The sequence below is a fragment of the Diabrotica virgifera genome, chromosome 1 (assembly GCF_917563875.1).
Source record: "Diabrotica virgifera virgifera chromosome 1, PGI_DIABVI_V3a".
NCBI classification, from domain to species: domain Eukaryota; kingdom Metazoa; phylum Arthropoda; class Insecta; order Coleoptera; family Chrysomelidae; genus Diabrotica; species Diabrotica virgifera.
In genome coordinates this window covers 243,507,291-243,535,275 of record NC_065443.1, presented here as the reverse complement: position 1 = coordinate 243,535,275, position 27,985 = coordinate 243,507,291, and the positions used below count along the sequence as shown (strand labels likewise).

The 27,985-nt window shown below is 32.0% G+C and overlaps 1 protein-coding gene across 6 annotated transcripts in view; it reads left to right on the top strand.

Moving 5' to 3' along the window:
• LOC126883113 (Ig-like and fibronectin type-III domain-containing protein 2) overlaps positions 1–27,985 on the top strand; it is a 1,605,319-nt gene that overhangs the window by 981,656 nt on the left and 595,678 nt on the right. The gene's annotated exons all lie outside the window — the stretch shown is intronic.

Below are 27,985 nucleotides of genomic sequence, written 5' to 3'. Positions count from 1 at the left end.
AGTGATAAGTTATAGTCTAAAAAATCATTATGAAATTGACTGAAAAGTTGGTTGTGAAAACCAGTGCCCATAAATCACAAAAACACACACACAGATTTTAAATCGCTTAAAACTCGAAATATATCAACTTTGAGAAAAATGAAGATCTTTTTTGTTTAATATGACCCAAAAATGCTAAAACTATATTTTCGAGAGCAAAAAAGGTGATATTTTGAATTTAAAAAAAATGTTAAACAATTTCTGCCCAAAAATTTCGCCCGGTACCCTTCTGGTTTGTCTTCTTGTTAAGAATCCGCAAAGAATTCGAATCAAAACAACCAGACACAGACAGAATTAATCCGGACCCCGGAAGTGTCATAGATTTTCGAAACGGACCCTCAGAGAATATAATTGGTGACCCCTGTAATATGTTACAAGGCCGTTTGTCTTGTATTAGGTAAATTTCAGTCTTCTAACTGGATCGAATACAGGGACTGTATTGTTTGGGAGGTTGCCTTATTCAAACACTACATCACTGCAAGTTGTACTGTACAGGAGAAACGTACAAAACAGCCATACCTCAGCCCTTAGCGTAGAACAAATACAATAACTATACGGCAATACATAACATTCATAATATTCATTCATAATAGCAGCATTTCTATTTTGCTTCATCGAGTTTAAATACAGTCATTTCAATGTTAGTGCGGCAGATTCGTGCAAATATTATAAGAATTGTGCATTTAATGGTAGAAGCACATCTACGCATATAAAGGTTCAAAATTAGATATGAGACCATCTCAGATTTTACCTTTTATAAAAATGACGGTCAGTCAAAATGGCGACGATACATATGTGACTAATAGCACGATAACTTTTAAACGAAAAGTCCGACTTCACCAAATTTGGTATATTATGGGTTCTTTGTGTATAAAATCGAGCTCCTGAACCGGAAGAATCGGTTTACCAGACGTTGTTTTTCCTCATTTTTTATGTAAAAATATGTTGTTTTTTTTTCAATTCTTTCACCCTGTATATATTAATTTTTCAAAAAGGTAATACCGGCGTAAACATATTTTTTAGGAAATGTTTTGAACTCATTAGTTATATTAGTTACCATTTAATAAATGCATAATGTATCTTCACATGTAGGTACCTATGTGCGGCAGATTCGTGCAAATAATAATATAAGAATTGTTGTGCATTTAACGGTAAAAGCATATAGTTTGGACCACACATACTACCTATACAAAGATTCAAATTTAGATACGAGGACATCTCAGATTTTGTCTTTTACAAAAATGGCGGCCATTCAAAATGAATCTGCCGCCCATAGGTACATGTGAACATACGTTATGTATTTATTAAATGGTAATTAGTAGGGAGCGGATTTTATGCTAAATGCATATTGCATGCATATTTCGCATATTTGAGAACTTTACTAAATTTTGCATATTTTTAAAGAAACATGCATATTTTAAACCTATTAAAAAACATTTAAGTCCAAAAAAAAGTTAAAATTTTTTAATTTGACACAAAATATTTCCCCGCACAGGCTGTTCTACCTATTAATTCGAGAACTACCTGAAGAGGACGGCTCATTCACTGCCTTTCATTTTTTCTTAGAAAATACCCGATCTTTACACAAAGTACTTATAGTGCTTAAAGTAACCCGTTATAAAATGATTGTAGGATGTTAAAGTGATGAAGGATGGTTTACCCGGAAATCCGATTTTATTAACTTTTATTATATTTAGCAGGTACCTATAATTCTGGTGATTCTTTTAAATCCTCTATTGTTAAGAGAATTTACACCCTTAACCATAGATTTACGATTTTCTAACGGAAATTAACAAGTTATTTTAAATACGCCCCAATTACTTCTATTGATGTTGAAAGGAGTTTTTCAAGTTATAAAAATATTTTATCTAATCAAAGAATATGTTTCCTCGTAAAGAATTTGGAAAAACACATTGTAGTGAATTATAATTGAAGATAATAATATATTTATAGTGATATTGTTGTTTTATTTTAAATAGGTAAATATTGCTGGCAGTTTTTGTAAAAACTGTGAATAAATTGCGTATATTATCAAAAAAATGATTTTATTTGAAAGATAATAAATAAAATTGCCGCCCCCTATAAAAGAACCCCTTAGAATAGAATAGAACAGAAAATTTGTGGTTTCTCGAAATGCGCATTTTTTGAATTTTTGTGCATATCTAGCGCATATTTCGTAATTTTTTACCGCATATATATGCGCATATTTCATCAAAATTGATCGCATATAAATCCGCTCCCTAGTAATTAGTATAACTAAAACTTCAAAATATGTCCTAAAAAATATTCTTACACTGTTTTCAATAGCGATATTACCTTTTTGAAAAATTTATATATACAAGGTGAAAGAATTGGAAAAACAACAACATATTTTTACATAAACAACAGTAAAAGCACAGCTTCTGGTAAATCCATTCTTCCCGTTGATAACATCGAACATGTTCATCAAAAAAATAACCTATATACCAAAGTTGGTTGAAATCTGACGTCTCGTTCAAAAGTTTTCGTACAATTAGTCACATATGTATAGTCGCCATTTTGAATGCCCGCCATTTTTGTAAAAGAAACAAAAACTGAAATGACCTGAGATCTAAATTTAAACTTTTATAGGTGTAGTATATGTGATCCAAATTATATGCTTCTGCCAATGAATGCACAATCATTCTTATAATATTTGCACGACTCTGCCACACATAAGTACATGTGAAGATACGTTATCCATTTATTAAATGGCAAAGTAACTAAAAAGTTCAGAATATTTCCTAAAAAATATGTTTACGCTCTTCTCAATGGCGGTATTAGCTTTTTGAAAAATGAATACATACAGGGTGAAAAAATGGAAAGAAAACAACATATTTTTACATAAAGACCAGGAAAACACAAATTCTAGTAAACCAATTCTTCCAGTTTAAGACCTCGATCTTATACATAAAAAAAAGAACCTAAAGGGTGAATCATTTAGAGGTACTTTTTTTAAAAAGAAAAAACAATGAAAAAAAAATGAATTTTATTTGAAAAACTTTATTGTCGTAAAAAAGAACCATTCCTCACAATTACTTCTTAAAGATAATTTCTTTCAAATGTTGACCATGACTGCGGCTAAGACGGTCCATTCTGAAGGTTTAATTCTCGATGACGCGTTCGAGCTTTTCGATTGATATTTGACCAGTGACTCGAGTAATACTGGCCTCCAATGCCTCAATCGTAGCCGGTTTATTCATGTAGACTTTGGACTTTAGGTAGTCCCAGAGGAAAACGACTAGACGTGTGATGTCACAGGATATATGCGGCCAAGTCACTGGTCCGAAGCGTGAAATAAATTGCTCACCGAACCGTTTTCTCGGTAAAGCCATCCTTTCACGGGATATATGGTATTTGACGCCATATTTTTGGAACCAAATGTCACTTAAACTACGAACTTCAATTTCTGGTACCAAATAGTCCCTTATCAAGGCGCGCTAATGGTCTCCATTTACAGTAACATTCTGGCCGGTCCAAGACATGGACCGACGATGACACCCGCCCATAAACCACATAAACCACACCAAACAGTGTTTTTTCTAAATGTATTGGCAACTCTTGAACCTCTTTGGGTTGCTCATCAACCCAAATACGAGCATTTTGTTTATTCACGTCCTCATTAAGCCAAAAACTGGCCTCATCGGAAAATATTTTTTTTTGCTCTAAGCGCACGAAACACATTCCTCATTGAACGCCTATTTTCGTAATACAGCGAAATAATTTCTAGACGTTGTGCCGAGTTAAGTCTTTCTAGGATGAAATGTAAAATAATACTGAATAAGAAAGCAGATTTAGGTGATACCATTCATGCACGATCTCTCAAAAAATCCTCACCAAATAAAGTACCTCTAAATCTGACGTCTCGTTCAAAAGTTATCGTGCTATTAGTCACATATGTATAGTCGCCATTTTGAATGCCCGCCATTTTTGTAAAAGGCAAAATCTGAGATGGCCTCATATCTGAATTTAAACCTTTATATGTAAAGTATATGTGGTCCAAATTACATACTTCTATCATTAAATTCACAATTGTTTAACATATCGGCTGCACTATGTCAGTTCTCGAACAAAATGCATTCTCATAAAAGGCTGAAGCTTCACCTTGCCTCATTTTTTTACAAAAAATTAAAATTATCCTACTGTTAACTAATTCTCCTATGAAGAAATCTTAATCTAATTTGAGAAGAAATACAAGAAATACCAGAAATTTTTGTAAGCTTTATTAGAATATATTTCATTATCATTTATGACGAACCTCAATAGGTGTTAAGCGTAGTCAAAAACACTTATCTTTCACCCCTTTTTGGTTTTGATGGTGTATAATAATCAATATTCTTGGTAAAAAAATAAACAGATAACTTTGTCGTATCCTTTGAATTTAATTCTCTGATCTCCTGGCATATTCCCAGATAAAACGCCTTAAAATCTACGCTTATTTCGAGGAGTAGACTGGCAAAGATAATCCAACGGAGGGACAGGAACGACGTTAGTAAGTACAAACGGCTAATCCGTACACGATGCTCCACTTTCCAAACATAAAGAGATATCCAATCAGGTTAACACGAGATTGATCTTAAAATGAAGGCGAATTTGAAAGGTAAGTATTAAGGAGGCCTTTTCTTATTTGCTCCAATAATGAATGAAAACTGGTTAAAAGATGCGAATGTTTAGACGGAATAGGAAGGGGGTTTTTATGTAAATTAAATTATATCTTTATTTAGAGCTTTTCTTACTCAGTTAATGTTTAAATATCTGATGGACCATTGAAAAGCACTGAGCGTGGCAAAACCGAAAAAGTAATATATTTACAGGTATAACCAAAAATACCTAAATCGTCCTATAATAGTTTCTTGTAGATAAATGACCAATCCTGTTATGTGCCTTTCTCATTATAATTATTAATAGGCCTGGATGCCGCGTACCAAAAAAAGTTGATTAATAGCAAGCTGAAAATTTGTTAATAGCTTAACAGTGTCTAGTCGGACAAACTTTGATGTATGGGAACATTGGAACAGGGGAAGTTTTAATTGTGGTGAAGTTTAAAAATTTGGAACGTCAGATTACGAATGCGTTCCATGTATTTTGTCGGACAGAACTTCCAATTGATTTGTTACCATTTCATTAAACTCTCATGCAAAAATCAGACTGGTGTTTATCACCAACTGGGCATTTTAATGAGTAGAACACGAAGAACATGTCAAATGGCAGGAATCATGTTGATTAGTAATAACAGTCTGATTTTTGCATGAGAGTTTAATGGAAGTGTAACAAATAAATTGGATGTTCTGTCCGACAAAATACATGGGCCTTTTCGTAATCTGACGTTCCAAATTTTTAAACTGTTCCACAATTTAAACTTCCCCTGTCCTAGTGTTCCCGTACATCAAAGTTTGTCCGACTAGACACCGTTAAGCTATTAACAAATTTTCAGCTTGCTATTAAAAAACTTTTTTTTGGTACGCGGGATCCAGGTCTATACGAGAAGTTTAATAAATGGTACGAGTTCTTTACTCGTTACACTATTTAGTTTTTATTGAATTTTGAGCTGAAACTTTTATTCCATCCCATTATTTCTTGGTCTTAGACATCCCTAATTAATTAATTAGTATAATTATACAGTGAGGATGTTTAGGTTGGAATACATTCATTTTAAGTCCCGAAACACGTTGATTTTTATTTTTAAATTACGATTTTTCGGCATATATTATACTAGTGACGTCATCCATCTTACCGTGATGATATAAGGCACGATTATTATTTACTTACTGGAATTTCTCTTTATCTAGGAAAATATGTAAATTGCGTAAAGAAGGAAGTCTGTTTATTGTTATAGGTACTAAGAAGAAAGGTTGGGTGAGAGGTAGGGTGTTTATTAGTAACAGAAATAAAATTATTTCAAAAACATGCCGGTTGTTTAGATTTAGTAATTATTAGCACGATAATTATTTGGTACTTACTGGAATTTCGGCTCATCTAGGAAAATATGTAAATTACGTAAAGAAGGAAGTCTGTTTATTATTATAGGTACTAAGAAGAAACGTTGGGTGAATGCCAGTTGCTTAGATTTAGTCGTCTGATCTGCATTATGGAGAAAATTACAAGTCAACGATGCAAAACTCTTGTAGGTACTTTATCAAAACTTTAAATTTCGAAATTGCTGGCTCATTAGTAAGGGTATTAAGTGGAGGTGCTTCTTTCGTTTACATGAAATCAAAACATCAATTTACAAATATTGTCTAAAAATATCCGTTAGAAAAATCATAGCATGTGATTTGTCTTTAAAAAGACAACCACATGCAATGAATGATAACAGTAAAAATCTCGTGTTATTGATCAGTATAACGTACGTCAGGTAAAATAAATGTCTTATAATCCAGCCTCAAAAGTCCACTCCATGCGCCGCTCTCATCCAGTTTTTATTTAGTTTTCTTAAGTCGTCAATCCATCTTGTAGGAGGTCGACCCACGCTTCTCTTGTCTTCTCTTGGCCTCCATTCCAATAATCTCTTTGTCCATCGCCCATCTGTCATTCTGGCTATGTGTCCTGCCCATCTCCAGTTCAACCTGGCTATCCTTTCGATGACGTCAGTCACCTTTGTTCTTCTCCTGATTTCTTCGTTTTTGATCTTGTCTCGCAGAGTTGTTCCTAACGTTGACCGCTCCATTCTTCTCTGCGTGATTCTTAGTTTGGTAGCCGAGGCTTTAGTTAAAGTAAATGTTTCTGATCCGTACGTTAAGACTGGGAGGACGGACTGGTCAAATACCTTTCTCTTTAGGCATATGAGCAACTCACTTTTAAAAGTTTATCTCAATTTTCCAAATGCTGCCCACCCAAGACCCAAGACAAAAATAAATGTACATAAGACCAAATACTTACAATGTCGGGGTAGTATCTTAAGTTTTTTTCCTGGTTTTTTCCTCGTGATTTGCTATGGGATCACTAACACGAGAATTTTACTGTCATCATGGAGGAATATTCTTAATGCACTAGGTTTTTTCCTGGTGATTTACTAAGTAATCTCTAACACGAGAATTTTACTGTCACCGTTGCATGTGGTTGTCTTTTTAAAGACAGATCACATGCTACGATTTTTTTTGTGACGGATATTCTTGAGTTGGGTTTGATTTCATGTCATCGAATGAACTATCTTTCAGTAAAGTCGTCCCAGGAACGCAACTTATACTTATTGGCAATATCATTTTAAAGTCTTCTACTTTAAAATGTATAATATTATGTCTGAATTGTCGATATAAATGAGTCAGATTAAATTAAATTATCTATTAAATCAACTTTTTAGTAAGCAACAACATTTTTGTTTAATTTATTAATATTTTGTATTTTGACAACGACATCCGATGTGGACGTCGAATCGAAACGTTAATAAAATTATATTTTTTTAGTTAAATTGTGGCTTATTTTCAATTTAGAATAGTTGATTACAAAAATGCCACAAGGAAATAGCTTCAGAACAACATTAAGAATATTCTTAAGTTACAGTTAATTTCATATAATCGAATGAACGATCTTTCAATAATGTTCCAGGAACGCAACACGTAAATATTGGCAATATCATTTTAAAGTCATCTACTTTAAAATATATATGTACTATATTTATGTCTGAATTCTCAATAAGTATGAATGAGTCAGATAAAATTAAATTTTAGAAGAATTTTTTTACCAAGCAACAAAAACAAAATTTGTTTAAGTTATTATTTTTTGTATTGTGATAACGTCAAATACATTTAGTTTTAAACTTAAATTGTAGCTTATTGCTTATTTCCACTAAAATAGTAAATAAGATATAGTTATATAAAAATAAAAGGAAGACGTTAAGATATTACAACATGACGGGTGTCGGCGCAGTCATGCCCAGGGATTAGCGACCCTCTGAGTTTGTTCGGCGCATTCAGGCCCCCAGCTTAACGCAAGGTTCATAAATAGACAGGTTGCATGGTAACTTTCCACCAATCAGCGTCGAGAATCTAATGGCGGGAGTGACGTCACCCAGAATGCTGCATTCAAATTCATTCACTTCACTCATTGAAATGAACTCGGAAAGTAGGAATGTATTGAAAATGTGTATATTTAAAAAAAATACGTTTGGATTTTTAATGATTATTTATTTCACATATTCTTTAAAAATGTGGTAGATACCTGTAGAGTTACAAAAATCATAGCATTACTATATAATCAAAGCAGGAGATTCTTTCTTGTGTATATATGGGACTAAATCATTCAAATATCCTAGGTATATTAATAATGGGTTGAATACAATTTATATACTTTTTTAAATGATTTTGAGTAGGTATATAATAATTTTGAATTGGGGATAATGCATGTAATGTGTTTATTATAAATTCCTCCTAACATGTAAACCATGGTGAAAAAGAGATTCAAATAAAGATTTATGTATCAAAATTAGTAGTTTTTCCCTTAAGCTTAACATAAGAGCATCTGATTACGTTAGGTACTGGACTATAATATCTAAAACTAGTAAAACATTATGATTCTATTCAATAGGTACCTGTGCATGAAGTTTTACATTAACGGTAAATTATAAAAAAATACAATTTCAGTGCAATAAAGGGAATTTTCCCCATTTTATATATTCATTTAGTTTATAATTGTTTATTCAAACGATCTTCAGATGGCTGAAATATTGGTTATAATTTTATATGAAACAATTACATATATTAGATCTATTATCTATAGACTTAATTAGATATATTGTTCAATAAGTCTAAGCAGATTGTAACCTACACAGATCATGTAAACTTGATGTGAAGAACCGCAAGAGACATTACAGAACTGTAATGTCTCTATACAAGAATGTCATTTACTATACAATACAGCAGAAAGAAAATCCAGTAAGTAAGTAGGTACTTAATACAACCACATTAAAATGTATCTTAACACTTGTAAAAGAGTTTTGGGTTTAAGTTATTATACTAAAAACACTTAATGATATCTATAGATACATTATATCTCAAGATATAAACACAAATTAAAACACTAACGATATTTAATAACAAAATATAGCCTCCAAACCATGTATCCTATTATGTTTACAAACAATTCGTAAAATTGATCGTCTGGGTGACGTCACGATGACAATATTTCATTTGTCAATGTCAAAGTTACCATACAACCTATGGTATAGGGACCTTGAGCTTAACGTAGCTCAGGTAAAATCGGCGCATTCCTCCCCTGTCCGCTGGAATGTAACTCGGTAAGATTATCTCATGAATAAAACTGTACTTATAAATAATTTTAGCTAATATTTTATTGATGTCTTTATCTGAATATTTGCTAAACCTGCTCATGGTGTTCACTTTGACAAGTTGTAAAACATTAATTATTCTGATTAATGTCACTGAATGTTTATTTAATTTTAAATTTGCGTAACCACAAGGACATAAGCCGCGCTACTTGAAGATGGGCAATTATCAAAAATTATTATCAACATTAATATCACAAGAGAATAAGAATAAATTGACAATAATGCGACAATCTTTTGAAAAGTTGTTTCCTGACAATAGACACGAGAGCCCGGAGGGCTCGAGTGACTGTTGCCGATTGGAAACAAGTTTAAGAAAGAAAATTGGAGCAATATTTTTTTATTTATTCTTCTTATCGTCTGATATTCGGCAGATTATTTTTTAAAACGTATATATAAAATTCAAGTCTTTGTATAAAAATATTCACTGACATTGATCCCAATTAACGTGACACATTTTTCAACTTGTCACAGTGAACAGCACAGTTTGGCAAATGTTTTAGACAATACGTTAATAAAATATGAGTTTTTTTTTTGAAAAATGGCTTTGGCAGAGCCAATTAGCCAGACTTGTTTGTGATTGATTGCAGTCATAAATTTCTTATAAACATAAGTACATTCTACAATATTATTTTTATAGATACATTGGTACATTGTGTAGCTTTTTTTTATTTTGTTTTTTTTAATTATTTTCTGTTTTTTTAATATATATTTTAATTTGTGCGAAACACTTCTTTTTTTATGTTTGTTTCTATTTTTTTTTTCTTTTTTTTTATTTTTGTTTTTATTTTTTTTCTTTTTTTTTATTTATTATTTTTTGTTATTATTTTATTGTTTTTTTTATATATATATATATATATATATTTTTAATTTTTTCAAACCACATTAACAAATTATGCCTATTATATTACGTTTACAACTTGTATTTACATAATTTAACATGTTTATAAATGAGATGAAGAATTTCCATATCATTTGTAAATATTAAAGTATTAAGGTTTATTGGGAAAAAACATTTTAAATCTTTTAATTCCTTATAAAGGTCGTTTATGTTATTTATGTTTAAATGACATTCTAATATGACATGTGTTAGATCTCCGATTTTGCCACAAGTACAATTGGGAGTATCTGACAAGCCGATTCTATGCATGTAATATGGCGTAAGAGCATGATTGGCTCTCAGCCGATTAATGGTCTTTATAAAATGTCTGTTATATTCTGTGTAAAACCATCTTTTTGAGAATATCCTAGGGTTACAATGAGCAAAATTTGAGCCAGTATTACATTCTCTGTAATGCAATTGCCAATTATTTTTAAGTTTTTGTCTGCTAAAAGTATCAATATCTGAAGCTGGAATTAAATTTTTGTTTATTTTTTCTCCGATTACATAAGCTGATTTAGCAAAATTGTCAACTATTTCATTGCCTTTTATTCCCGAATGACCCTTAATCCAAGCAATTGTTACATTTACTCCTAATTGTGTAATTTCAAACAGAGTTTTAAGTATATTCAATTCAATGTGGTTTATGTGTTTGACTGTTTGAATGTTACTTAATCTGTCCACCACGCTTTGACTGTCAGTAAATATAACATAATTGCTAGTTGGATTCAGTAGTACATACTGAATAGCAAACATTACTGCTATCATTTCTGCTGTGTATATTGAGCATTCAATAGGTAGGCTATATTGATGATGGTAATTTTTATTTTCGTGGAATACTGCACAGCCCGTTCCATTTGCGTCTTTTGACCCATCGGTAAATATGTACTGAAAATTTGACCATTTTTCTCTAATAAGTATATCAAACATATTTGGCGGTAAATGTGAGTTTAAATAACATGTTTTAACCTTGTTAGAAAATAGTGTTTTTGTCATTGCACTGTAGTAAGGCGGAATTTGGCTTTTATAGATAACTTCACTGTACTTTACCGTACTTAGATAACTTTCTACCAAAGGTATAGATTTTTTAGTTCTCCAGTACCTATGAGTGAGGTCTAAAACTGATAGCTCATGTAGATCTTGAAGGTATTTACATTTTTTGGACAGAATTCGAGTTGTAAATTTATCACTGAGAAATTGGCGGCGTAAATGCAATAGAGGTTCCACTGCTTCATTTTCCATTATTTGGACTGGAGTGGATTTTAAATAACCTAGGCATAATCTTAAGCATTTATTTTTTTGAATTTCAAGTTTATTTAGAAGTGTATTGGTCGCTGATCCAAATAAATGACAGCTATAGTCGAGAATGGGTCTGATCATGTTACGGTAAAACATCAAAGCAATATTTGGGTATGCTCCCCAATTTGTTTTATAGAAAGCTCTTAAAATATTTATTGAGTTTTCTGATTTTTTAACAATATGATGAATGTGATCTTTCCAAGACAATTTCCTGTCTAGATAGGTACCAAGATACTTAACACAGCTTTTAATTGGAAAATTAAATTTTCCAACGTTAAGATTGCCTTGTGGAATTCTACGCTTTTTTGTAAAGTAACACACCTCAGTTTTTGTGTCAGAAATTGATAATCCTACTTCTTCGTAGCACTGATTTACGATTTCTAATACGACTTTTAAATTATCCTCACATCTACTTAACAATTTTCCTTCTGTATATAAAACAACATCATCAGCATATTGAAGAATTTTTGTATTGTTGGGTATACTAACTTCAAGATCTATGTTGTACAGGATGTATAAAATCGGGCTTAAAATACTCCCCTGTGGCAATCCAATATTAGTTAGTCGAGGATATGAAAATTCATCATTATTAATTTTTAAATAAGTTAATCTGTTGGAATATAAAGATTTTAAAAAGAGAGCAAATGAATTAGGGATTCCAATATACAACATTTTTTTGTAAAGAATGTCTAAATTAACATTATCAAAAGCAGCGAAAATGTCAAGGAACGCAGCTGCTGTAGACTTATTTCTTGTAAAGTTAAGTTGAATTGACGTAACTAGAGCTGCAGTTGCATCTTGAGTAGACCTAGACTTGCGAAAACCATATTGGGATCTTGGAAGTATACCATCGTGTTCTAACCAATGTTCAAATCTATTTTTAATTATTCTTTCGAATGTTTTTAAAAGACATGAAGACAAGGAGATAGGTCGGTAAGAATTTGGATCACGGTCTGGTTTGCCAGGTTTTTTAATAGGAATTATCAGGTATTCTTTCCAAATATTTGGTACTGGTATCTTATTTGTCCAAATATTGTTGAAAATGTTTAGTAGTGAAATTTTATGTTCGATCGGTAAGTTGTACATCAGCGAATATGACACATTGTCTATACCTGGAGAAGTATTATTTCTTTGTTCAAGGGCTCGATGCAATTCCCATAGATGAAAATTTTCGTCAAAATTGTGGTTTTGTCTGGATACTGTTTGAATATCTTCTTGTACGGTGTCGTCATTTGGAACCCATGCCGGAGCAATTTTTCTGTGGAAATCTTGCAACCATGTATCTTCTGGATCAATAGGTACTCTTTTGGCTTGTTTGCGGTTTTTAAAACAATTAACTTTTCGCCAGACATATTTTTATGGTGTTCTTGAGTTTAGTCTTTCGCAAAAATCAATCCAATTCTTCTTTTTTTTGTGTTTGAAGATTTTCTTTGCAACAGCGTCAAGTCGTTTATACTCTATTAAATTTTGGAGCGTTGGATTCTGTTTATAATTAATGAACGCATGTTTTCTACTTTCAGCTGCTAGTTGACACTGATTATTCCACCATGGTTTCGGAATATGGCTTCTGTTTTTTTCGTTAATGGAGGAATATTTTGGAATAGCGATGTTGGCTGCCTGGTTTATATGTGTTAACAATTCTTCGTAGATTAATGGAACTTCCATTGCTTCCAAAGTACTGGCATAAGTCATCCAATTGGCTCTGCTAAGGTTACATATTCTATGTTTTCTACTGGGTGTGGCTTCTGTTGCGGAGAAACTTTTTGATGAAATAATGATTGGCACATGGTCAGATCCATGAGATTCTAGTATGAGTTAAAATTATTTATATATACAGTTTTATTTATGAAATAAAACTGTAACCGAAAATCTTACCGAAGTAAACTAGAACGCTTAAAATTGCCGATTTGTGTTTTCCTCGTGTCAATTTGACATTAGATGCAGAACTAATAGTTTATTATGGGTATTTTCTTAAATGTGACAGTTGTCAAAACTAGGAAACTTGCAATTAAACATAAACAATTTATTTAAAATTATTCCCACTGTAATAATGTACAGTAGAAAACTACCGCTGTAATAATAATTGGACAGAATTAAACACGTGATAAAAAATCTTACTACACGATTGGTAGTTAAAATCATTAAAAAATAATCGCTAAAATTTTGATCTTTGTAGGTTTTTATTGGTTAAATAAATCTCTATGAATGAAATAATTATATATAACACTTTATTAATGAACTCGATTACTGTTGAGCGAAATGTCAAATATTTAACGAAAATAAAATAAATTCATTCGATTTGTCGAAATGAACATGGTCATTACCGATAGCCATCAATTGCTTAGAGAAAACTCTTCAAGGGAAAGATCGTTTAACAACGTACAACATACTTGTTTGTCATCAGTCAGTTTCATTAACTTATCATCCATCTCCTTCTATTGTAGGTTTAACATTGGTACATTGAATCGAACTAATTGGTTCAATGCATCTCGATTATATTCAGTTTCACGTTTCAATTCTCAATTGAAAGCGTCTTTCTATTCACGATTTGGCCATATTGACTTTGTAAACTTACTCTGTAAACGTACTACCGACATATATCTATCTTGAAGTTATTCATTAAATAATTATTATAGTGGAGTCACTGAAGGTTTTCACCTCCGATTTCGTTATACCTCTATCTACTTTCATGAAAACTGGTGAGTAATTAGAGGATACCTCAAGGAACAAAGGTAACATGATGGCAACTTGCGCTTTTCCCCTGGGGGTGGATGCCACCCCTTTTCGGGGGTAAAAATTATTTTATTAAAAATAATACCTTGAATCTATAGAGGTATATATTATAAGCAAAATTTGTTATATAAATTTATTAATATAAATCAACACTTTTTGAGTTATTAAAGACCAATGATTTTATTTTTTCGTAAAAAATGCATGTTTTAAATCTGTTTTTCACGTATAACTCAAAAACTATAAGTTTTTTCAAAATAGTTATTATTAGTTACTGAAATTGATGATAATAAAAAACTGAATACATTCCTCACTTAAAGAACTAAACTAATGTTAGTGAGTTATTGGCAATTGAATGTGTTTTTTTTTTTCGACGAGTACTCAAATCTAAGTATTCAAGCTTAAATAACAGGAAAACGATGTAACGCATAAAATATACCTGATAATCATTTGTCAACGCACTTCGGAATAACTATTAAATGAGCTTCAGAACAAGTTAATGGCGTCAAAATTAAGCAAGTTATGATGAAAATAAAAGAACCCTTTCGAATTTTTTAGGAAAAAGTGAAAAATAAAACATACGCCATTTCCACAAAAATGAAAATTTATAGTAATACTTACAAGAACTTCTTTATATTAGCATAAGTAATAATTTTAATAATTTTGACCGGTTTCGAATGCATATTTTTGAAAAAAAGATATAATTTAAAAAAATCATAATTTTTAAAATTATTGTAATTTTCATATTCTTTTGATAATAACTCAAAAAATACCCAATACACGTAAAAAATGATATATACCTAAATTTTTGTTTTTTCTGTGTCAAATATTCCACCTGTACTATTTCCATAGGGTAAAAAATAACCCAGATAGAAACGTTTAAATTTTAAATTTTGCTGTGAAAACCATGCAACCGGACTATTTAACCTTTTATTTTTTAAAAAATAAGGGGTGTAAAAGATTAAATTTAACGTGGTTAAATAGCCCTTGGAATTAATTTTCAAACGGTTTTTAGATAAACCTGATATCGTAAAAACAAAAGGAGTTATTGAAAAAAAAAAAAGAATGTGTGTGTACTTTGTACGCACGTAAGAAGTTATCGGAATGGGACGTTTCATCGCCGCCGGTTCATCGCCGCCGTTTCGATGCCGCCGGTTCATCGCCAGGCCATTTCATCGCCGGCCGTTTCATCGCCGGCCGTTTCATCGCCAGTTAGTCAGTTGATCTTGTATTATGGGAGATGACACGACACGACGTTAAATTCAGTTCAAACCTTATGACAAATAAATAGATAAAAAATATTATTATATTAATTTACTGTTCTATTTCTACTTCCCCTAAATTTGATACTAAACAGTATTAAATTTGTAGTGTTAAATTATATTATAAAAGTTTAAAAGTCTATTAAAAGATTAAGTATGGCAACCGGAATGGTCATATGTCGCATTTCCTAGAATTCCTAATTAATACAAAAAATGAATAATAAATGTAACTGTCGAAAATTGGTCGATAATTCGGAAATATATCAGTTAGCGATTAACTGACTGGCGATGAACCGGCGGCATCGAATCGGCCGGCGATGAATCGGCCGGCGATGAACTGGCGGCATCGAAACGGCGGCGATGAAACGTCCTAGACCCAGAAGTTATACTTCTATTATATGATTTAAACGAAATTAATATACTTTTTATTTATATTTTGTTTAAATATTAAACTAATTTATACTTACTACTTCTCAAACATTTTTATTAGAACAGTGCCAAAAATTAAAATAATAAAAGAATAAAACACACACAAACACATTAAACAAGCCACAAATGATATCTGAACATTATTGTCGAAAAATTTTTTAACTAAATACGTATTTTCTGAAAATACAATTATATAATATACTTACAATCATAAAATGTATTAAAAAAAAACAAAAAAGAAAGTTTCTATTGGGACTCGAACCAGCGCTGATAAGAGCGGTTGGTATTGGAATTCATTCGCCTTCTCCGCTTAGCCACGGACACTATGTGTCATTATTTACGAAGATCGACTAACTAAACGGATTAAACTTGTGATATTTTGATATTTTGAAAATTGATCAAATTATTTTAATTTTGAATTGAAATGATTTAGAATTGAAAAAATACAACAAGACATAGAGTAAAAAAACAATATATTAGGTGAATATTGATAGAAATTTTGATGGTAATCAAATTATATAAATAAAAGTATTACATACTTTGTATTTTGGCAGATCAAATAGGTAGGTTTATACTCATGATACATTAACAATTATTACGTACCTGTTGCTTTTAAAAACTATTTAAAAGTCACTACAATATTATAAACTTTTTTGTTTCTGTCCTCACAACAATAAAACTAATATATTATACATTTGTTTACCTTTACCTTTACCTCCAAACCACAGCTGCCATATCGGATAATTTTTGACATGTCATTTGAACATCCAATCAGAACAAAGTTATAATGCGCATGCGCCGGGCTGATAGGTTTTAACATATAAAAAAATCACCATCTATCGCCGGTAAAGAAGTATAACTTCAAAAACAATAACATTTTTTGGAAAAATTTTAAAAAGATAAATTTTGAAAAAATTTATTTTGGTGCATAAATTTTAATGCTATCAACAGGCTCGGGGGCTCATTTGATAGATATTTTTAAGTACTTTGACAAATGTTTAATACGTTTATGTTACAAAATGCATCATTTTCCCGTTATTTCAGCTTGAATATTTTTTGATTTTTTTACTCGTCAAAAAAAATATATTCAATTACCTATAACTTACTTTTAGTTAACATTAAAAGGTTTTTCTAGTAGATGGTTTATTTCGTTTTTTATTAGCTTCAATTTTGGTAAAAATATCTTTTTTGTAAAACCTTTTAGTTTTTGAGTTAATCATGAAAAATCGGTTAAAAACATGCATTTTTCTCAAGAAAAATTAAAATCTTTGATCTTCAATAACTTAAAAAGTTTTGATTTATTTTAATAACTTTATATAACAAATTTTGCTTAGAATTTATACCTATATCGAATTATGGGAGCGCAAGTTGGCACCATGTCACCTTTGTTCCTTGAGATATCCTCTAACCACTCACCAACTTTCATGCAAATCTATGGAGGTTCAACGAAATCGGAGGTAATACACTACTCCAAAAAATTAACGCGCCCCCTTATTAATGGGTCATTTTTGACGTCTCAAATTTCCTAAACCTGTTGTCCGATTTAAGTGATCTTTTTAATATGTTATAGCCTTGTTTTAAGTAATATCTTTGTAATAATATTGTTGCTAGAAAGGTTAATTGTCATTGTATACCGAGAGTACGAATCAAACTGTGTTTTTTTCTCAAAGTTCACCACACCCTGTGGAATATTATAGCATTTAAAATACTGAAATTAAAACCCAACTATAGCCTCAGGTTTTTTAACAATCCTTTTTTATTGATTAGCTTATGTTGGATAATAAAAAGTTAGGTACTTTAACAACTAGCCATGTTCTTCATCAATACAGGGTGTTTCTAAATTAGTGCGATAAACTTTAAGGAGTAATTTTGCATGAAAAAATAATGAAAGTTTGCTTTATAAACATATGTCCGCAAATGCTTCGTTGTCGAGATACGGGATGTTGAAGTTTTTCTTACAAACTGACGATCTATTTATTGCTCTTAAATCGGTTAAGATATGCAAATGAAATTTGGTAGCTTTTACGAGGTAGTCATTGCGCATTTTTCTTATTACCTGCATGCACGCCAATGGTGCATGTAAAATTCTTTAGTGTATGTCAAAAATGCGCAATAACTACTTCTTAAAATCCACCAAATTTCATTTGCATACCGTAAACGGTTTTAGAGCAATAAATAAATCGTCAGTTTGTTAGAAAAATCTCAGAAACAAAGCATTTGCGGACATACGTTTAAAAAGCAAAAAGTAATTATTTTTCATGCAGAATTACTTCTTAAAATTCGTCGCACACATTGTATTGATGAAAAACATGGCTAGTAGTTATTAAAGTACCAACTTTTTTATTAGCCAACACAAGCGATTGACTTAAAACACCGAACGTTAAGAAAATCTGAGGCTATAGTTGGGTTTTAATCTCAGTATTTTATAAATGCTACACTATTCCACAAGTTGTGGTGAATTTTGAGAAAAAAACAGAGTTTGATTGGTACACCCAATATACAATAACAATTTACCTGTCTAGCAACAGTACTATTACAGCGATATTGTTAAGGAATAAGGCTATAATTAAAAAAATTCTTAAATCGGACAACAGGTTTAGGAATTTTGACACATGAAAGATCACCCATTTATAAGTAGTGAAGGAAACAGAGGTTGAACCTAGCAAAATGGACACAAGTCCGGTTTTATTTTTTTTCTGGTATATCAAGGGGTGCTTATTATGAGACTATATTTTTCTTAAAACATTTCTCCCCGGAACCCCCCTTTCCATCCCTTTAAAGGGGGTAATTTGTGGTTTTTGCGAAACGCCTTTCCTGTACGTTTTGCAAAAAATTTGCTTAATAGTAAAATGAATATATTTCCTACTATTTATTTCCCGACAGTATATGTCTATCACACACCGTTTAGCGGGGGTGGCGCCCCAAAGTTGACAAGTTTTAAAAAAAGATGTTTTTAAAAAAATATTTTGCCCTAACTGTAATGGAAATCAAAAAGAAACCCTGCGGCACTTAATCACAAATAATTGGCCGATTTTTTGGTATAGGCTTCATTTAAGGGCAATTGCCCGTGTTTTAATTACAGGGTGTTACATTTTAAAAAACCCCTTTTTATACCATCTGAACCGCTTATGCTAGAGTAACAAAACTTTCAGCGCTTACCCATGTACAAGTATTATTTACAAATTTGTATATTGCACCCCCATATTTTCCTAGGAATCACCCAAAAAAAAAGGAGAATCAAAAAAGAAAATAATCAAAAATTGATTTTGGACCACCACTGTGGCTTAGGGGTGCAAAGAAAGTAAAATATTTTTACGTCATAATGTGTAGCAGACAGTGTGTTCTTTTATTTTCCCTTAGTACGTTATCAATAAGAAGAATAGGTGACGAAAAAAAAAACTGGACCCCGCCAAAGCATTTCTGGGGTTTACGGCACCACTGTGCCGTAACGGTTGCTTATACGAAAAAAATTCATAGGACCTTATTTGTAGAGAAAATAGTGGTCTTTAATTCTATATAAGTTTTGTTTCAAGAAAATGCATAGGTAACTAGAAAATGCTAAAAACATGCTCGCCAAAGGATAGGGGTAGTTTCTGCAGTTTATTTTCAAGGATAGGGGTAGTCTCCGCTGGGATGTTGCAATAACCATATATATTTATGAAAAACCCTATTGATGGAGCATATGTAGATATGTGTCAAAAAGCAAAAGGAAAATTTTTTTCAACCCTCCATTTAATTTTTTTTTCTTGGCTGCAGGGGTTGCATCAAGAATCGCTTTTTGTGTCCATGCATGGGTAATAAGAACGTGCACAAATGATATATAAAGCATTTTAGTAAAGGGCACGGTGTGTGAAGGATTCCAAGAAACTCATTTTTTTTATTAATTTTCCTTTTTTTGGGGTGGTTCCGGGGAAAAATGGGGGTGCATTATACAAATTTGTAAATAACACCAGTACATGGATAATTGCTGAAAGTTTTTTTACTCTAGCGTAAGCGGTTCAGATGGTATAAAAAGGTATTTTTTAAAAAGTAACACCCTGTAATTAAAAAATAGGCAATTACCCTTAAATGATACCTAAACCTGTAATAGAAGGAAAACGGAATCCAGGCCGTAGAATAATGTCATGGTTGCGGAATTTGAAAGAGTGGTTTGGCTGCATCATTAATGAACTTTTTAGGTCAGCTGTAAATAAAGTCAGGGTAGCCTTGATGATTTCCAATCTCCGATAGGAGTGGCATCAGAAGAAGAAGAAGAAACCTATACCAAAAAATCAGACACTTATTTTCAATTAACTGCCGCAGGGGTTCTTCTTGATGTCCATTACAGTTAGGGAAAAATATTTTTTTTTAAACATCTGTTTTAAAAACTGGTCAACTTTGGGGCGCCACCCCCCTAAAGGGTGAGTGATAGACATTGCTGTCGGGAAATAAATATTAGGAAATATAGTCCTCTTCATTTTACTATAAAGTAAATTTTTTACAAAACGTACCGGAAGGGCTACGTTTCGCAAAACCACAAATTACCCCTTTAAGGGGATCAGAAGGGGGTTCCGGGACGAATTTTTTTAAGAAAAAGTTAGTCATATAATAAGCACCCCTTGATATACCAGAAAAGAAATAAAACCGGACTTGTGTCCATTTTGCGAGGTTCAACCTCTGTTTCCTACACTAATGGTGGTGCGTTAATGTCTTGGATTTGCAAAGTTATATTTCATACAACAAAGTTAAATATATTCATCGTTTTCGTAATGCAATAAGTCAGGTTTTTAAAATTCTTTTGAACCCATATAAACAAACTACCAGCTAAGAACGCTTTTCGAAATAGGATATTTACAATAAAATCCGTTCGTGTCGTGTGTATATTTATATCGTATGTTTGTGTATTTTTACAAAAATAGAATAACAAATTAGAAAATCAGTAGGAAATAAAAAATTAAAATTAACATCATTGTTGCAGTTCTCACTGTTAGACAGTACAGGGCAGGTAGTGACCAACCATCCACAGTTAATAAATTAATTAATAAAATTGTAAATCAGAGAGTCAAAATTTACCCTTGACAGAAAAACCAAAAACAAAGTGCTGGTAAAAACAATCATTCCTAAATTATACTGGTTCTTTAAAATACATAATACAGACAATTTCGAAGAAGTACCTATAAGACCAGTGGTATCCTACATTATTTCATCTACATACGAATTAGCCAAATATCTGAATTATTCACTTAAAAAGATTTACACCAAAAAATTACAACATGTAATAGAAAATAGCATAAAGGTTGAAAGACTCCAAAAAATTGAATTTATTGACACCAGAAGCCATCATCATTTCGTTGGATGTTACCAATTTTTTCACGAATGTTCCTGTGGATGAGGTGATTGATATTATCAGTCTTAAGCTGTGGAATAATAAATATACTCCTGACTTCATAATGGAGTTTACTGAGTTGATCAGGATTTGTCTGAGACATAAGTTCTTCAATTTTAATAATATTACAATTATACAACTTGACGGACTAGCTATGGGTTCACCTCTATCTCCCATACTAGCAGATATTTTCCTAGATTATTTGGAAACACATTATACCTTGAAAAATAATGAATTCGCTAACTATATAAAACTTTACGCTAGCTACGTTGACGACACCCTTGTTGTCTGGACGGGTGGTTTAACGCGACTAAATCAATTCTTAAATTATATAAATACATTGCATCAATCTATCAAATTAACTTTGGAAACTCAAAATACAGTTGAGTCCCTGAATCTTTACCCGTTCGTCATCATTTAAAGCATACGAAATAAGTCAATGATAAGTCGGAAATTGAAATTTACTAAACGCAAAAACAAGTGACAGTAAGTGACTTGCTGTTGCGTTTAGTAAATTTCAATTTCCGACTTATCATCGACTTATATCGTATGCTTTTAATGATAACGCACGGGTAAAAATGCAGGGACTCAACTGTATTAATAGTAATTTGAATTTCTTTTATTTCACATTTACTTTAAACAATATCTCTTTTAAGTTTGACGTTTACAGAAAACCATCCCACACAGGTACTGTTATCCACAACGGGTCTACCCCAAAATCCCGACAGCCAAAATCCCGACAGCCACAATCCCGACGGCCAAAATCCCGACACGCCAGAATACCGACAGGCCAAAATCCCGACAGGCCAGAATCCCGACGGGTTTGATAAGTTTCTTTTTAACATATAATTACATTTAGTTCTTGTTTTTTGTTTATGGCCATCTGTTTTTTAACTTTTGTTATTAAACAAAATGTAGTGGTCGGAATTTTACTTATGCGAGGATTGCTGCATGTTGGGATTCTGGCCTGTCGGGATTCTGGCGTGTCGGTGTTTTGGCCGTCGGGATTTTGGCTGTCGGGATTTTGGCTGTCGGGATTTTGGCTGTCGGGATTTTGGGCGGCACCGATCCACAACAGCTCATTTCATCCTACACAGTACAAACTAGCTGCCTTATACAGTAACATTCACACATTATTATCACTACCTCTATCTTATAGTTCTTTTAACAACGAATTAAATAATTTATATAAAATAGCAGTGAGAAATGGGTACACAATACAAATGATTAATAAAATTTTACAACAAAAATTAAACACACAAATTGAGAATTCTGTATACCCATCCAACTTAACAAACACCAGTATAAAAGATTAACCTTACAGATCTTTAACTTTCTATGGTAGTCTGTCATATACATTAGCGAGAGTCTTTAAAAATTACGCAAAAATATCATTTAAAACTAACAGTAACCTGAGTATGTTGTTAATGAACAGTAAAGACAAGACTGATACAATAAATATTAGTGGTATACATAGCTTGAGGTGCAATACCTGTAATAATTATTATGTTGGTAGAACATAATATAGGTCATTCCAAACTAGCCTTCAGGAACACATCAGATACAAAAGACTGATTTTAGCATCATGCCAATCAAAATTTTCTACCCACATAACCAGGCCATGAATTTGATCCTGACAAAGGGTTTGAATTCTTACATTTTGGTAATACATGGGTCTTACATCTTGGCCTGAAATTAAACAATTTAGAACACTTAGAAATCCTAAAATCCGTGAATGACCAATCCAAAAAAACGCTGAACTCACAATTAGCCCTAGAGTTTATACCAGCATATTCTGTACTGACTACTGTCAGTACAGAATACTAATGTTACTAAAAATAATAACTGTCATTATTTTCCCCCATAACTCTGAAAATATCGACCGCACGAAAAAATTGTAATAAAAGAAATTTTATAGAAAATCATATTTTCAACTATTGTCATACTTTTTATCGAGAAGTTGAAAATGACGGATATATTGAGTAAAAACGGTTCCCGTTTAAAATCAAAATGACGGCTAACACAACGGCGGAATTCAGTCGAGATTTTAAATTTACACTACTATTAACTCTCCCTAGAGATTAGAAAAATAAAAGCTCGGCGTGCAAGGTTAGGCATGTTATTCGTCTAACCCGACTGGACTATCCCTGCTATGTTTGTTATCTACCACATACGAAAATTGTTGTAAGAAATAAAAGTTGGGCGTCCCGTCAAAACGAAGCTACTCAGGAAAAATTAGCTTATTAGTAGTAAATGGTGAAAATAGGCCTGGGATTCCTGACTATAGTTAATAGTCGTCTGAACAAATTTTCAATACATTTGAAAGTTTTTTTTTATGGTCTAGTAGCTGACCGTAAGTTGTGAATGTAGCTTTCTGCACATACGATGACCTCTATATAATATAATATGAGGTATAAGAAAAGTAGGCTGGATACTTACGTTGAGTCTAGAAGCACGCTGGTTTCTCCATTTGACTTGCGTGTGTATTACGATATAAAAAGAAAATAATTTTCAGATGAACTATAAGTAGTAAGCTCTGTTGCAAGTAAAATGAAGCAGAATATCATATACACATTTAATTCCAAATCATTAAGACATTCATATATAATCAGTTACTCGTTTTACCCTAAGGTGTACGAGAATTACTCCCAGGGTTACCCCTAAGAGTTTACACTTAAATTTCATGTACAAATTTTCCCCACTTCTTTTTGTCTCTTGCTAAAATTTTTGCTTCCGTTCATATTTTTCCTCTCTTCTTAAGTGTGTCTTCAATCACGTCATCCCATGTTTTCCTTGGTCTGCCTCTTCCACGTTTGTGTTGAATTATTGCTTCCCACACTTGTTTAACTGGTCGGTTGTCATTCATTCTCTGCAAATGTCCCCACAAACTTAATTGTTTAAGACATTCAAAATTAAAATATGTGACGTGACAAAAAGGCATTTATCTAAAGTTAATGTAAAAGTTCTAAAGTTCTTTAAATGTATGATTTAAATAATGAACAGCATCTTTCCGTTCGTTTTGTCTTTTTAGTCTTAGAACTAAATTAAGGTTTGTGTTAATGTTATTGTGAAACGCAGTTAGTTTATTTAGTATACAGTGTTAGTGGTGTTTTTAGTAGTAATTGCACAAGAGCTCTAAAATTCTATATTAATTTTAGAGATCGAGTGCAATTTGTTGCGATTATTTCATGAATAAAACTGTTCAAAACTAAAATTATATTGTAATTTATTTATGCAAGTACAAATTAGTACAATTAAACACATAGTTTTTATAAATATTTGACGGTTGAAAGTCATCACTTTTATAAATTTTAAAACATTAATTTTCATTAATGCCACTGAATGTATTTTTTCGTAGCAACGAAGGGCATCTGACGTAATATACTTGACGACGGGAAATTATCAAAAATTATCAGTTTAATTTAAATTTCTGTAGCTTTCTATTGGTCAGAATCTCCTATGAATGAAATAATCTTTTCTATTGTGGTTCATTTTATAGTGATAAGAGTGATTATTATACAATATGACATAATAACTAATTTTGATTTAATAGGACCATAATAAATATTCAATATACCTTTGATTTCAGAAAAATCTAGCAAGTTTGTTTACTTTCCTTTTCCAGTAGTAAAGATTCTTACATGTGTGACTTGTCTTTGTTTTAAACATAAAGCTTCATGAAATAGTGCTGCCAAGTAGACGTTATGATGGTAGCTGAACAAATCGCTAAATAACAATATAATCCGAACAAAGTGTACTTAGATTGACTATTAAATCACGTTATTGTGTGTAGAGGTAGATAAACCATATTTTATGAGAGACATACTCCAACATTAAGCTTTCCATGTAACTAGTTTTCATTAACTATATGAAATCGGTGAATTGTGAATATACCCTCATTAAAACTTTGAACTAAATACAACTTCTATTCGCGATTACTTTACGTTTCAGATTTAGTTATTATTTGAAATGTAGCGGTATATGTATTAAAATGTAACTTTTGGTCATGCAAAAATTAAATTGAAAATTAAAGTTAAAAGCTCATAGACAGTATAGTAGAAAGTATACATATGTATTAAATAAACATAATGAAAATATGCGGGTTAGAAATACTTACCAAAGTTTATGGTTGTATAATATTGAAATAATTTAAAATATTAAACCATCTCTGATAATAAATATAATTTATTATCAGAGAGATATATTATATCATATATTATAATATCATATAATTGAGAGAGAAACAAATAATGGGAGACTGGAAATTGTATAGCAAATGATTTAACAACATAAGAACCAAAATATAACAGTGGAGTTATAACGCGATATGCTTAACTAGTATACCTAGTATTATATAAAGGTTTGAGTATACCTATAAAGGTAAATAAATACTGAGATAAAGTGAATAACATATTCTTTAATTTGAAAAATAATCATTTTTATTAAAACGATAATTATTCAATAAAAACAGTTACAAGTAATAAGTAGTGTTTCTTATAAAAGCCTCAAAATTATACCTCAATTATTGAAATTATTAATTATTTTTACATAGAGGACTTTGGCGGCACTTAGAATTACAGAGTATCATCGCCTTCTTACACTAGAATGTGGTTGTGGAACAGTTTTTGTTGCATCTATATCTGACAAACATTTGTCATGATACAATTGAATGTCTCGTAGCTGCAGTATTTACCGATATTTCAGAGCCGTAGTTTACATCAGCTACCTTTAAAAAAAATTGATGGCAAATGTCAATGCTGATCTTAAAAAAAATCCAAGGGATAACGCCAATGATGTTTCTGAGATCAACTTTGATATTGTGAACATCTGGAATCGATATGATCACATTATCTTCAATGTTGGCTGGTGGATGAGACTTGTCAAAATTTGCTTTCAGTTTGTTTGCCTGTTTCATAAGATTTTCTGCTGCAACTTTTCTAGCTTTTTGAATAATATTTTGAGATAAAGAAACATTTTCTCGGTTTTCAATTTCTTCAACGGTATCATCTGTCGTCTCTGAGGTTAATTTTGCAATTATCCTCTTAGTCTAAGAGCTAGTGAACCCTCCGACTAACGTTCTTCCTGTAAGGCCAGAAATTTGTATATTGATTCATAACACACCAAGGCTAAAAACCATGACCTGGCAGGCATCAGCCCTGCTGTGCACCAGGTGAATCGAAAAGTGTATAGGTTAGCGGTAAAATAAACTTTCTCCTGTAAGGTTTAAATTTAAGTATGTGTTTGAGTAGAATAGTGATTTAGAAGAAATGTGTACAATGACAGGCGATTCTGAACAGCATAAGACCTTGCCAGGCGAGGGAAAAGATTGGGGGTTTTTCCTAAAATTACTTTTTTTGCCTCGAAAAAAGTTTTTTTAGGTTTTTTGAATCATTGCAAACAGAAAAGATCTTTAGTGACTTTTCTCTTAGGTTAATAGTTTTTGACACATACGCGATTAAAAATTTTAAAAATTGCGAAATCTGACATTTAACTGAAAATTTAAATGTTGCCAAAGTAGGTATATATTCTTTAACATCGATTGATGATATCCCGAAGAGTTTTTTGCAATACAATATCGAAAACCCCTTTGTTTTTTAATTGCTAATCAAGCGGGCGCGACACTCTAGTACAAAAGTGAGGACGTTTGAATTTTCATAAATTCATTATCTCGAGAATGGGCAAATTTAAGGAGAAATCCTCAGAAAGGTCGATTTTTATTTTTAAATTAGGACTTTTTGGTATATATATAATACTAGTGACGTCATCCATCTGGGCATGATGACGTAATCGATGATTTTTTAATAAGAGTAGGGGTTGTGTGATACCTCATTTGAAAGGTTGTTTAATTCTCTATTCAGTAGGAGTGGAACTGTCTGGAGTGGAGCTGCCAATAGGATTATTCGTTGCGGAAGTCGAAGCTGATGGAATAGCAGAATCTTCTGAGTCTAATTTATTTTCTGTTATTTCTGATGGACAAAAAGCTATGTCAGGAATGACACCCGGATCATACGGATATATTCCCGTAGCACGAAAACCTGAAATAACATTTGATGCTGCAGTTGCTTTTGGCCATACTTTTGAGAAAATTGCGCCAAACGAAAATTTATTGATCGTTCGATCTGGTTTATTTGTCCAGTAGGTGATAACTTCGTCGTCCCAGTAAGATTCGAAGGCTTTAAATACCGCCTTGTCCATAGGTTGCAGTTCATGTGTGCAATTACTTGGCAGGCAAAAAAGCGTAAGTTCATGCGACTCGGCTTCATCAACAATACCTGCATCCAAATGGGACGATGCTCCATCAAAAATAAGCAGTACTCTTCCTATTGGCTTGTATTTAGCAAAATGTTGTACCCACTTAATGAAAACTGGCGTAGTCATACTTCCGTTCTCGGTCATTTCAAGAACTGTTCCAGCAGGAAGATTGTCATACCATTCATTCTTCTTTCTTTTTCCTTTGAACAAGATCATAGGTGGAATTATTTGTCCTATAGCATTTCCACAACCGACGATTGACACATTCTCAGCGTGCTCTTGCGAAATCAAATGAACTCGTTTGACACCTTTACGAGCATATACCTGTTGTGATTTATGAAGGTTTAGGCGGCAACCTTTACATCAATATTAAAAATGCGTTGAGGGCTTTGCAGGATATCAAGCTTCAACATAACTTCGCGTAGCTTTTC